This window comes from Pseudonaja textilis, chromosome 7 (assembly GCF_049901715.1).
Source record: "Pseudonaja textilis isolate UNSWEBS1 chromosome 7, rPseTex1.2, whole genome shotgun sequence".
NCBI lineage: Eukaryota > Metazoa > Chordata > Lepidosauria > Squamata > Elapidae > Pseudonaja > Pseudonaja textilis.
Window position 1 is genome coordinate 6,135,488 of NC_141996.1, and position 15,003 is coordinate 6,150,490.

A 15,003-nucleotide genomic window follows, 5' to 3' on the forward strand; every position below is an offset into this window, starting at 1 on the left:
GTCATAAGTACATGCAAGTTGCCTAGCATCTGAATTTCAATCACGTGTCCATGAAGATGCTGCAATGCTTCGTAACAGTCATAAGTCACTATTTTTCAGTGCCATTGTAACTTTAAACAGTCGCTAAATGAACTACTGTAAGTCAAGGACTACTTGTAATGCAGATTCCTCTACAAGCATTTCCTGTTTCACAATAGCAGGAAATGTGGTAACAACCTGGCTAATATATTTACCTGTCTCATCATAATGGTAAAGGTTCCCCTTGCACATCCATGCTAGTCGTTTCAGGCTCTAGGGGGTGGTGCTCATCTCTGTTACAGAGCCGAAGAAGAGCCGGCACTGTCCAAAGACGTCTCCGTGGTCATGTGGCTGGCAGGACTAAATGCCGACGGCACACGGAACGCTGTTACCTTTCCACCAAAGTGGTCCCTATTTTTCCACTTGCATTTTTTACATGCTTTCGAAGTGCTATGTTGGCAGAAGCTGGGACAAGTAATGGGAGCTCTCTCCGTTATGCGGTGCTAGGGATTCGAACCGCTGAACTACCGACCTTTCTTATCGACAAGCTCAGCGTCTTAGCCACTGAGCCACCGCGTCCCTGTCTCATCCTACTTTGGATCAAATATTTTATTCTTAGGCATTGCGGAAGCCAAAAAGAAACTGCCACAAATGGTGACAAATGTTAGGAGGAAATTCTGCAAAGGAGACATATTTTCTAGGAGAAGAAGAAGAAAAGGAAAAGAAATTCTCTGGACGCCTGTTTACGCAAAATTGTTCTCCCGAGACTTTCGTTCTGCTCCATTCAACACTAAAAAAAAAAAACAAATATACAAACAAACGAAAAAGCCTTCAATGCTAATGCAGAGAAGCCTGTTCAGGTCAAACGTGTGAAAATGTGTTAGTGAAATTTAAATATTTATGTATATGTGATTTTTTTGGGGGTGGGGGTTGAGAGCTGCTGTAGTGTGACAAGAGAAAGCAACATGTATTTTGGGGCTCTGTTTGAGAAATATTCAGCATTTCCCAAGTCAACAAGCTCTGAAAATGGATGTTTCAATAATGTCTTGATAAAAGAGAATCTGCATAGCTCAGGGTTGAAATGTGGGGTGCTTGGTGCTCTCTGAGCTTGGTGGTTTTCTTGCAGACATTTCATTACTCAACTAGATAACATCATTAGTGCTTATCCTATGTCCTTGTAGCATTGATGAAGTTACCTAGTTTGGAAATAAAATGTCTGTAAGAAAACAATATATATATTTCTTATAGACATTTCATCACATATATATGTATGTGTATGTGTATGTGTATGTGTATGTGTGTGTGTGTGTGTGTGTGTGTGTGTGTGTGTGTGTGTGTTTGTATGGTATTCAGCTTTGTTCGGGTATTTTCCTATGTCATTGTAGTTGTGCTTTTAAAGTTGTAGCAACATTTCGGCAGAATCTCATCTGCCATCATCAGGCTTCTGTATTGTGTTCATCTGTGAGTCAGACTTTCACAGCTGTTTTAGTTTTCAATTTGGGGCTAGCCAACTGCTGTGCCGGAATGTTTTTTTCTTCAACCTGATTGGTTGGGAGTCTTGGTCTGTGTTTATTGGTCTTGGAGTTTGCTGTGTTCTGCTTGATTGGTGTTTCTAATATCTTCTGTCTGTTTTGTAGCTTTTTTTTTTTTTTTTGTCTTGATTGGCTGGCAACATTGTGTTTCCTGTATTGGAGGCTTTTAGTGCAGCTTGGCATGTTGTTCGTCGGCTAAGCATTTTGTTTTGGAGATGAGTGTCTTGGCTACGGAATTGATCTGTGCTGGGTGGTGGTGTGAGAGTGCGTGTAGATAGCAGCTTGTATGTGTTTTCTTCTGGTAGATGGTGTGTCAACACCTAAAAACTGAACTACACACTCTCACTAAAGTACTAACAGCCAATGAATTCCAAAGAAAGAAGATTACCCTCCTAATCCAAAAAGAAACCCCAACCAAAATCCAAGACAGAGAACAAGAAAACGGCAAAGCCCTCCTCCCATATATAAAAGGCACTACAGACGAAATCAGCAACATCCTCCAAAAACACAACATCAAAACAGCATTCTGCACAAACAGAAAAATATCCACCATTCTAAGAAACCCTAAAGACAAAATTGAGTTAGAAAACCAAGGAGTATACAAAATCCCTTGCACCGCCTGTCCCACCACATGCATCGGACAAACTAGAAGAATAAGTGCATGCATTGAAGAACACAAGAACTCAATCAAAAAAGAAGAACCAACCTCTTCCCTGGTCCAACACCTCAAAGCCACAGGACATGAGACTGACTTTAAAAATACCAGAACTATCGCCAAAACCGAACACTTCAACAGCAGAATAATCAGAGAAGCCATAGAGATAGAAAAACGCCCACACAGCATGAATAAATGAGATGATACCTCACACCTACCAGCCATTTGGAAACCCGCCCTCATGAACAAATGAGTACCTAACATGAAGAATGACACCAGACCCACATGCACGAGGGCCACACAAGATGCTACCACCACACTTCCACATAGAAAGCAGACTCACACCCACACAGAAGATGAGACACGACCACGGACCAGAAGCTGTACCGCAGCTGCATCACTACCCGCTTCAAACCCCTCCGACCCATACATGAAGCGAACTGACACCCACCATGAAGATGTGGCATGACCACAAATGCGAATCCAAACAGCATGATCACAGCTCACCAGCTCAAATCCCCCAGCAACTAAGACTAACCTGAGCACAACCAAGCCCCCACCTGAACAGAACACACCCCCAGCCAATCAGAACACAGCCAAGCCCCCACACAATCAAGTAACACCCCCACTAGCAGTTAAAAGGAAGAAGCAGCTGCAAGCTCACATTACTCCGAGAAGCACAAAGCCGAAGACACAAGCCTGAAGATGACGAATGAGACTTCATCGAAACGTCACCAAGATACTTCCAATTTTACATGGGAGAAAACCCGAATAACCAAAGATCCACATACAAATACCCACAAAAACCTCATAAAACACACACACACACACACACACACACACACACATATATCCCTTCTTCCCCTCCCCCCAAATATTTGAGTAAAGGTAACAACCTTTAATCAAATTTAACAAGCACAATTGAGAGTGGGATCTTGGTTATTAAGCGAAGTAGCTACTAAATGAGAAATCATGTGACCACAACTGTGCAGGAAATTCTATATCATTTCAGACAAGTGACTGTCCAGTCTCTTCTTAAAAACCTCCAGTGATGGACTACCCACATCTCCTGAAAGCAAACTGTTTGTCCTCACTATCAGAAAGTTTCTCCTTAATTCCAGGTTGCTTCTCTCCCTTGATTAATTTCCATCCCTTGTTTCTTGTCCTGCCTTCTGGTGCTTTGGAGAATAAATTGACCCGCTCTTCTCAGTGGCAGCCCCTCAAATCCTGGAAGACTGCTATCATGTCCCACCAGTCTTCATTTTTCTACCCAAATCCTGCAACTGTTAATTCATATATTTTTGTCTCCAGGCCTCGAATCTTCTTAGTTGCTCTTCTTTGCACTTCTCCCCCCAAATCTCAACATCTTCTGTGTAACTTGGTGACCAAACCTGGATAAAATAATTCCAGGTGTGACCTTACTAAGGCTTTATAAAGTGGTTGATTGGATTCTACGCCTCTGTTTATACAATCCAAACTTCTTTAGTTCAGTCAGTTTGTTGGATGAGAAGCAAAACATTTTCAGAGAGAAAAAAAAAACAAAACAAGAAAGTCCAGCTGTCTTTTTTTGGAAAAAAACAAACAAAATAAAATATCTTTGGGGCCACCATGACCTAGATGATTGAGTGTCTCTGCAGACATTTATCCTCAAGGAACACAATGGCAAGGATGGCAGGGTCAAAGTTGATATTTCTTCTGGTGGTTTCTTACATACATGATTTAACTCCTCGCCTGTCCCACCCCTCGGTACCTTAAGCATAAAAACGGGACCAATTCTATTTTCTCCCTTTCATCTACAGTCATTCTCGACTGAGTGAAGGAGCTAACGTGAGGCTGCTTGACACTGACTTAACAGGCAGCCACTGCCTCCCATCAATCACTCAGCCAAATGTTCTCTCCAGCAGATACTTGGTTTTGGCAGCAGCAGAGACCTGCCAGAAGCTTCTGGCCATGATAAGCAAGGATGTCGATGAGAAGTGACAGTTACGCAGCCCAGGAGATCCTGGGAGGGTTGCAAAATGGCCGGATAGAATTGGTTTGGAACGGCAAGCTTTGATCTGTCTCTGCAGTGTGGCTGGCAAACATCTGATTTCAGCTATGAATGCAGGCTATGTGGAGCCCATTGTCTTGAGTAGCAACACACCAGCTATGCGTGGTGGAAATCTCAGGGTCCAATTCTGAATTCACTCAGGAAAAAGGAGGAAAAATAACTTCATTGTTGTTTTTTCAGCACCCATCCAGGGTGGTCCTACATGTTAAATGTTAAACTTTTGTTGTTGTTGTTGTTGTTGTTGTTAGTTGCAAAGTTGTGTCTGACCCATCATGACCCCATTGACAACATTCCTCCAGGCCTTCTTATCCTCTACCATCCCCTGGAGTCCATTTAAGCTCACCCCAACTGCTTCAGGGACTGCATCCAGCCGCCTCCTTCTCTGGTACCTATTTATCTACTCAAGTTTTCCTACTTTTGAACCAGAGGTGGTATTTAGCAGGTTCAGACCAGTTCTGGAGAACCGGTAGCAGAAATCTTGAGTAGTTTGGAGAACCGGCAAATGGCACCTCTGACTGTCCCCACCCTCATGTGTTCTCCGCCTCCCGAGTCCCAGCTGATTGGCTGGATCTTCTTTTGTTGCCCTGCACAGGAGAACGGAGCTGGAAAGCAGGATAGTGGGGTGGGGAGGGAACGGCACTTTGCAGGAACCTTCCTTCAGGAGTGGGGTGGGAATGGAGGTTTTACAGTATCCTTTCCCCTGCCACACCTACGAAACCACACCGACTAAGCCATGCCCACAGAATCAGTAGCAAAACCATTTGAATCCCACCACTGTTTTGAACGGCTAGGTGGCTAGGAGCTGGGGCAAGGAACGGGAGTTCACCCAGTTACCTAGTACTTGGGTCTCAAACTGTCAACCTTCCAGTTGACAGCACAGTGTCTTAACCACTAGGGCACATGCCCCTCTGTTCTGCTTTAGTCTACTCCTAAAATAGCAGTTGCAATCAACGCAATGGGAGGGTCTTGTCAGGAACTGTTCCTAAAACATTTGGGTTTGTATCTTCAGACACATGAGAAGGCTTGAGTACTTTTGGACAAAGGACACCTAATAGAGATAAATGTAACATCGTGTCCAACTCCAGAGGGCAGAGCTCATCTCCATTTCCTAGCTGAGGAAGCCAGCATTGTCCAAAAATGCTTCCATGGTCATATAGCCAACATGGTTATACACCAAAGCGTACAGAATGCTGTTACTGTTCCATCCATGTGGTACCTATTTATCTACTTGCATTTTCACGCTACCAAACTGCTAGGTTGGCAGGAGCTGCGGCAGGAATGGGAGATCACCCCATCATATGATGCTTGGGTCTCGAACCACTGATCTTCCAATTGACGTACTTCTGCTCTATCTTTGACCTCATGAAGTTTGCAGATTTAAGCCCAGAGGTCTCCAGTTTGTACGATCAGAAATCAAACGAGGATTCTGACCAAGGAGAAGTATCGTCAGGGAAGATAATATTACCTTCGATGGGCACCTATCTATGGTTGACAGATATTGGTAGAAAGGGCTGTGAAGTTAGCTTCATTGTCCTAAGAGGGCTTGAAAATTTCAGTGGTCCCAGATGCAGTTGGAAGGGTTGGTTTATTGGATTTCTGGATTGCTCTCTGCTTAAAAAATTCACAGAGCAATTTATTGAGTCAAATAAAAGAAAAAGGCAAGGGTTGTTTATTGTTCTTATTATAAACACCCTGGCAACTTGCAAACACAGGGAAAGGGACAAAGTTCCCAGATGCAGTGATGCATCTGGGGAAGACAATCAATGCATCTCCAGAAGGGGAGAAGTCACAAGCAAGAAGGCCATTACTGCTGATCCCTAGTGGTGATGCCCAACATCACCAAGGCTAGTAGGGCATTTCTAGATCTCCTGTACAGTGTAGGGAAAAGGATACCAAGGAATGGGGCACATCAATCAAACATGCCACCCATGTTCTTGGCAACTCAGTTGCCATTTTGCATTCCCAAGCATAATTCCAAGTGTTGTTCCTTAGTTAAGGTAAAGGTAAAGATTCCCCTTGCACATACATGCTAGTCGTTTCTGAATCTAAGGGGTGGTGCTCATCTCCATTACAAAGCGGAAGAGCCAGTGCTGTCCAAAGACGTCACCATGGTCACGTGGCCAGCATGACTAGACTCCAAAGATACACAGAACGCTGTTACCTTTCCACCAAAAGTGGTCCCTATTGCATGTCTTATGTGCTTTTGAACTGCGAGGTTGGCAGAAGCTGGGACAAGTCATGGGAGCTCACTGGATTACATGGCGCTGGGAATTCGAACCGCCAAACTGCTATCCTTTTTGATCGAGAAGCTCAGCCACGGAGTCACCCTTCATTCCTGAGTTGTAAAACCCCCCAAAATCTTGGGCCAGGATACCTGAAAAATGCCTCCTTTCTCATAAATGAAGATACATTCCGTCATTCATGAATCTGTAGGAACTGAAATTGTCTGGATGGACATTCATGATAAGCCGTCAGTGTTACGTGACACAGATTTTGTTGACAGGAGTTCAACCTTGTTTTCACTTGTTAGATGCCCGTTTCAGGAAACGCTTCTTTCTCTCTCTCTCTATGACAGTGAGGAAAAGAGAAGCAATTTCCAGCAGTGTGTAAAGGAATAACAGGAGAACACCATGGAGGAACTTCAGCTCCCAACAGACCCAGCTGCTGTGGCTAGCAGTGAAGGATGCTGTGTGCTGTAGTTTGGTAACATCAGGAAGCTTACAAGTTGCATACCCTTTCATAGGGTTACGGTGAATTCATACCTGACATATTCTCTCCTTTGAGGTGTCATCAGCTTACTTGACATTGAGACTTCTTATGCTCTTCCACTCCATTCCATTTTTTTCTTCTTGTTCTGTTCCATTACTCTACTCTACTCTACTCTACTCTACTCTACTCTACTCTACTCTACTCTACTCTACTCTACTCTACTCTCTACTCCACTCCACTCCACTCTACTCTACTCTACTCTACTCTACTCCGCTCCACTCCACTCCACTCCACTCCACTCTACTCTTTGATGATTTGTTCTATGCTGTTGTTCCATTATTCCATTTCAGTGTAGTCCAGTCCATTGTTTCCTGTTTTGTTCTGTTCCTTTCTATTATTCTAGTCTAGTCTAATTGAGTCAAATTCTATTCTATTCTATTCTATTCTATTCTATTCTATTCTATTCTATTCTATTCTATTCTATTCTATTCTATTCTATTCTACTCCACTCCACTCCACTCCACTCCACTTCCATTCTTTCCTGTTGTTCTGTTCCATTATTGTACTCTGTTCTACTCTATTCTCTCTCTGCTCTGCTCGACTCCACTCTATCCTGTTTTGTTTTGTTCTGTCCTGTTCTGTTGTTCCATTATTCCAGTCCAGTCCAGTCCATTATTTCTTGCTTTGTTCTGTTCTGTTCCATTATTTTAATCTAGTATAATTAAGTCGAATTCTGTTCTATTCCATTCCATTCCATTCCATTCCATTCTACATTCTGTTTTGTTCTGTTCCCAACCCCAGACTGATTCTCAGCAGCACACAGTGTAAATAAAACAAAACTGAAGGGGAAAAAAAACCCACTAAATAAATAAATAGGATGGGATCTGGCCACTCAACACACATCCAACAAGATGCTTCATCCACCTTAACCCAACAATTGGGAGAACAGCCACGTTTTCAAAGCCTTGTGGAATTACATCAGGTTGGAGGCTTTGAAATAGCAACAATACTCCGATAAGCATTGGAAGAATATTTTACAATTCCGACAATCCTCTAAAGCTCTTCCTGGGTAAATATTTATTAGGCATTATGGGAAATATAATTTGCAACTTAAGGTGCCAGAAATTCACTCGAAGTAAAGTTCCAAGGCAAGATAATTTTTTTTTTGGTCAAATCTCATCCCAAACCATCTATGTGAGTCCTAATTTGCTCCCTCCCTGAGTGTTATTATGCCCCAAAATTACAATTTGTCAGTCAACGAATCCTTAATACCATGGCTCCATTCTCTCTTGTTTTCAGCTGCAAGGCAGTTGACGTAGTCTTAACAAACCTGTCACATTTCTAAGTTGTATTATCAGACTTCATCTCCTTTGAACTGTGTCATAGTTGCAGGAATAAATGGGGGACTCTCTTGTCAACAGCTTTTAATTTTCTCAGACAGCCATCACTAAAACCTCCCTAAGACACCTGCCACGTTTCCGATAACAACAACAGAAGTGTAAATCACATAGATATAACGGGCATCCGGAGATGAAAGGTGGTTAAATATACACCATTTCTTTTCTCCAATTTTAATTTAAAAAGAGTAGGTGTGAAATTACGCTGGGTGCTTGGAATCAGATTGGAATTTAGTTGTTTTCCAATTAAGTAGTGCTATTAATACAGGGACGCAGTGGCTTAGTGGCTAAGATGCTGAGCTTGTCGATCAGAGAGGTCGGCAGTTTGGCGGTTCGAATCCCTAGCGCCGTGTTACGGTGTGAGCTCCCGTTACTTGTCCCAGCTTCTGCCAGCCTAGCAGTTTGAAAGCATGTAAAAAAAATGCAAGTAGAAAAATAGGGACCCCTTTGGTGGGGGTAACGCCTTTGGCATTTAGTCGCGCCGGCCACATGACCATAGAGACGTCTTCAGACAGCGCTAGCTCTTTGGCTTTGTAACAGAGATGAGCACTGCCCCCTAGAGCTGGAAACGACTAGCACGTATGTGTGAGGAGAACCTTTACCTTAATAATACAGAGCATGTAGTTTAAAAATGATTCTCTGAAGAGAAGGGAAAGGAATGGGGAAGGAGGAAGAAGAGAAAGAGAAGGAATGGGAAGGATGAGAAGAAGAAGGAGAAGAGAAGAGGTAAAGGAAGAGAGAGAGAAGGAATGGGGGAGGGGGAGAAGGAGAAGAAAAAGGAGAGAGAAAGAGGGAAAGGGGAAGGAGAATGAAGAGAAAGAATAATACCAGTTTTGTGTAGTGTTTAAAAGCACAGCTGCACAAACCAGGACACCACCACACAATGAAAAAGCTGTTGAGGCTCTAGAAAGAGTGGAGAGAATAGCAACCAAGATGATTAGGGGACTGGAAGCTAAAACATATGAAGAACGGTTGCAGGAACTGGGCTTGGCTAGTCTAGGGAAGAGAAGGACCAGGGAAGACAGGAGAGCAGTCTTCCAATAGTTGAGGGGCTGCCACAGAGAGGAGGTGGTGAAACTATTTTCCAAAGCGCCTTTAGGCCAGACAAGGAATAATGGATGGAAATTGATCAAGAAGAGATTCAGTCTGAAAATAAGGAGAAATTATCGGACAGTGAGAACAATCAACCCATGGAACAGAAGTTGCCCTCAGAAGTTGTGGGAGCTTCATCACTTGAGACTTTCAAGAAGAGATTGGACTGCCATTTGTCAGAAATGGTGTAGGGTCTCCCACTTGGGTGGGGGGTTGGACTAGATGAGTTATAAGGTCCCTTCCAACTCTATTAATCTGTATCTTATCAGTACCGACATAACATCATCAGAAACCAGGAAACAGTAAGCCGAAGTCCTGCCATAGGAAGAGGGCAAATTGCTTCTGAAAAACTTCAGTTGCCAAGAAAATTTCAAGAACTTGTCATCTAGTCACCAGGAATCAATAATGCCTCGACTTGAAGGACAAACACCCAGGGAGACACACACAGTGCCCAACTGTTCTATAAGAAATTACGTTTTTGCTCCCAGACTGAAGAAAGTTTATTATTTTCTACCACTTTCAATGACTCGAATAAAATCTCTTTTTCCTCTTGTCCATTTGTAATGAATTTGAGCTTTGAAAATTCTGTCGACTGTTCTTCCACTTGCAATACGATCGAGATACGATCAGTCAGTCACTCATTCAACAATTCGATGATCATCTCAAGATAAGGTGATTGAGAAAAGACATTCAATCGATCAGAATAGAGCTGGAAGGGACCTTGGAGATCTTCTAGTCTAACCCTCTACTCAAGCAGGAGACCCTATACCATTTCAGACAAATGGCTGTCCAGTCTCTTCTTGAAATCCTCTAGTAATGACGCACCCACAACTTCTGAAGGCAAGCTGTTCCATTGGTTAATTATTGTTCTCACGGTTAGGAAATTTCACCCTAGTTCTAGATTGATTCTCTCCTTGGTTAGTTTTCCAACCATTGTTTCTTATCTTACCTACTGCTGCTTTGGAAAATAAGTTGACCCTATCATCTTTGTAGGAGCTCCTCAAATACTGTAATACTGTTATCATGTCACCCCTAATCCTCCTTTTCCCTAGACTAGCCATACCCAATTCCTGCAACCATTCTTCATATGTTCTAGTCTCCAGGCCTTTAATCATCTTAGCTGCTCTTCTTTGCACTGTTTAATAACTTATTTAATAACATATCTAACATATGTTGTTATGTTACATTGCCTTTCACCAAGCTGAACTTCTGATTATTGTTCTTGGTATAATTGTTTTAAATCCTTTTAGCCCGTGCTATTTGAATAGAGAATGCCTTCACACCATATAATTAATTCCAGTTCATTGTAGAACATTAACACTCATTACCTTTCTTTGATCCTTAACATTTCAGAGAGGTCTACAAGAATAGTCCACAATTCTAACATCTTATGTTGAGACCCTCATCCCCATTCAGGGAGTTAATCCCCTTGTTTGTTTACAAAGGATGAGTTGTTGTCTCAGGATGAATAATTAATTGCACACAGAGGGTGTCTTAGATACAAAGAGTAATTAATGGCCCATTCCATGCAAGCTACCTCAGCATTAAGGAGTCTCACGGATCAAAGATGGAGAACGTAGAAGGAATATTTACAAACAGTAGGATAGAATATGTGATATTTATAATTTGCAGTAGAGCGGCAAATAAATTGCCCTGAGTTTGTATCTCTACCATTTTTTTAAAAAAAAATAATTTTATTGAACAGTAACATTATAAAGATTAAAAACTAATATAAACTATGGAAGTAGAGAAAAATGGAAAATGCAGAAAACAAAAATATAGACAAGAAAAAAGTAACAATACAGTAAAAAGAATGAAAGCAAGAGAGGGAGAGAGAGGAAGAAAGTAAGAAAGAAAAAGAAAGAAAGAAAGAAAGAAAGAAAGAAAGAAAGGAAGGAAGGAAGGAAGGAAGGAAGGAAGGAAAGAAAGAAAGAAAGAAAGAAAGAAAGAAAGAAAGAAAGAAAGAAAGAAAGAAAGAAAGAAAGAAAGAAAGGACTTCCTCCTTCATCACAAGTACAAACAATTTTAATAATCTATCACCTTCAACAAATTATCACTTCTTTCCATAATCTACAAATAAATTCTTAAAATCTTGACATTCAGTCATGGTCACCAAAATTCCATTAAAAGTTACCTATTTTAACCTTGATCAAAGAAGCCAACTTTATATGTTTTTTTTTAACTTTTAACAATCTTGATCATTTCAAATAATATTGTTGATTTCATTTTTTCTTTGTCTCTTCTCACAAAGAGAAGAGTTTCTTCAAAACGTTAACAAGTCTCCTTTGTAAATCAAATAGAGGGAAGTTATTCAGGTTACTCTTTTATTTTATTATTTTTATATTGCTTTTAATTATTAAGATATCAGTCAATTTCATTTGTACTCCCAGGATAGCATCTTTTGCCATAGCATTCTAATAGACTGCCATTTGTAAATCCTCTTCGACATCAGAATAACAGAGTTGGAAGGGACCTTGGAGATCTTCTAGCCCAACCCCCTATTTCAATAGAAGAACCTATATCATTTTGGACAAATAATTGTTCAAGATCAATCTCAATCTTATCTAGCAAAACTCATTCCTCTTCCATAACATCTTTTAAACACAGTATAATGGCAGTTACTTTTAAAATTAAATTCTTGGTCCATTCTTCACAAATATCCCATGATATGTCTAACATTAACATATATTACTCCATTCTATACCAGTAACTCAAATGTAAGTGTTCTTCCTCTTTAATTGTAATCTTTAGTTCCTTCTAATTGTCCAATTTTCAAAGTCCCCATTCCTATTATTTTTTTAAAAAAATACAAAACATCTGCATTTTCCCACAGAAAGGATTCTTATAATGAATTTCAAAATCTTACTTCAAATCTATCTGCATCCTTAGTCCATTTGTAATTCTCCATCATTTTGTCGCTTGTATCCTTACGATTTATATTGACGGTTTCCTAGTCTGATTTGATCGCTTATTGTACCCTATGACTATCATTAAGTGTTGTACCTGATGATTCTTGACTCTTGATGAATGTCTCTTTTCTTTTATGAACACTGAGAACATTTGCATCAAGACAAATTCCTTGTGTGTCCAATCACACTTGGCCAATAAAGAATTCTATTCTATTCTATTCCAAAATCACAGTTCTGATCACTTTTTTTTCTGTTTATTCCCAAAAAGTTTTAAATGTTTTAAATCCATACACTTGTATTTAAATCTTGTTTCACTAAGGATTAAAGGAAACTCACCAGCTACTATCAAATGTGCCATTCCAAAGATTCCTAATAGCTGAAAGCATTTAACAAGCCATTTTCCAAAAATGATTATATAAACACACGGGAACCCTTGTCCATAAATGCACCGGTTGCAGTTTGGATGAAGATAGTCTTCGCTCATCTCCCAGCGCTCTAAAGTCATAAGGAGCAACTATCTGGAGCACTTGTGGGCAATCCAAAATCCCGTCCTTTTCTGAAGAGTGTAGGAAGCTCTGGTCCCTTCCCAGAATAAAATATTTGTCAGCTTTGGGAGCCATATTGACAGCAGATGCTTCCACATTCTTGAGCTTGGGAAAATGGGAGGGGGGAATTTCTTGGAGAGAATGTGGTTAGACACAATAGCATTCTTCTTCTAAGTCAAGGTCATGTTCTTTCTGCACCTGGGTGAGGGGATGTCTCAAGCGAGGAAGGATGGTGATTGGGGCATGTGATGCGATGATGGGTGCAAGGTGTGGATTTGTAGTTTTTACTTATTGCAAGGAAACCTGGAACTTTCAGATTCGGGATTTCCCAGATGGGCCAGTTTACTATCCACATAAAACAGAACTTTTGAGAAGATGCTTATCTCGGAGTTATTGCTTGGAGTGAAGGTTTTCTGGAACACTGACTATTATTGATTCTTAATATTAAAAAGAGGCAGAATAGAATATTTCCCCTGAAGGAGAAGAGGGGAGAGATCTTCTTAAAGTCTAAAAGCAGCCCCCGATCTTCCTGCTATAGGAAAACAGCCTCGAGCAGAAACCCAAAGAGACGAGTCTTTAGAAATGGATATATTCAGAAAGCTGGGCCACTCTATTCCTCTATTCATAAACAAAGAGCAGCCAGAAACTCCAAATAAGCAACAAAATAGGCAAGGAGCCAATGCCAACAAGGTGAACTCAGACAAACTAAACACCTAGGATTTGCATTTCCCCTTTTGCCTATAGAGCCAGCCATGACCCCTACATGACCCCATAGGAATCTGGCAACAGCCATTAAAATATTGAAGGACATGTTCTTGCATAGAAAAGGCATCTCAATCACAAAGCCCCAAAGAATGTATAAAAGCCCACCTACTCTCAACTCCAGTTTTGTCAGCCAGCCCGGAAACATGCTCCTGTCCCTAGTTTCTGGCTGTCAAATAAACAGAAACTTCCTTTCCTCCATTTTATTTCCAATGTCTTTCTCCCAGCTTGGAACCAGACTGGATTTTTCTTCCAACAGGAGGAATCCCAAAGAACTGATCTGCTCACTAGCTCTTTGTTTCACTGTGGTTAGATAAGATAATCTTTATTGTCTTTTTTTTAATGTGAACACACACTGGTACATATTAAAAATGAAAATATGTTGCCATTTCCGCTCGTAGCAGAGCTGTCTTCCACTCACCATTTCTTTCCCATAATTTACACATATATCCATATTCTCATTATGGTGTGTCTAACATAATGACATTTAAAGTCCACATTAACCTTGATTTTACCATCCCACAGTTATCCATGCCACCCAAATCTCAGGCTACATCCTTCTAAGTCCAGAAGTCTTCTATTTCTTCTAAGTCTTCTGAGCCACGGTGGCGCAGTGGTTAGAGTGCAATACCGCACTCTAACTTCTGCTGACTGCTGGCTGCCTGCAATTTGGCAGATCGAATCTCACCAGGCTCAAAGTTGACTCAGCCTTCTAGCCTTCTGAGGTGGGCAAAATGATGAGCTAAAATTGTTGGGGGCAATAGGCTGGCTCTGTAAATCGCTTAGAAAGGGCTGTAAAGCACTGTGAAGAGGTATATAAGTCTAAGTGCTATTGCTATTTCTCAGCCATGCCCAGTCTTTCTTTCCATCCAAACCAAACAGCAAGCTGTAAAGCACACATTCAAATCAGGTATACCCAATCCTTTGCACCTTGCAAAAAGTTATATTTAACTCGTTTTCTTTCCCTGGCTTACAAATTTAGATACATCCTTCTTCTGTCACTGTTTAATCGACAGAGGCTGAAAACAGGCTCTGTCTGAGGTAGAATGTTTTGGTTTTGATCCAACTCATAAATTCATAAGTTCTGAACTGCTTCTGAAATAGCGGAGAGCTTTTTCATCTGTTGGCAATGATTTTTTTTCTTCTCATCTTCTGTTCCTTTTCTTTGATGAGCCCTTGTCATTAAGATCTTCAGCAAAAGATCTCAGGGATGGGAGACAAAATATTAAATTCTCTGTCTGGTTCTGCCGCAGAAAACCGGAGATGGCAACTATTCCTGCAGGGCCATCTTTTCACTTTAACCTTGCATCTGTCAAACAAGCCTATTGCTTCTC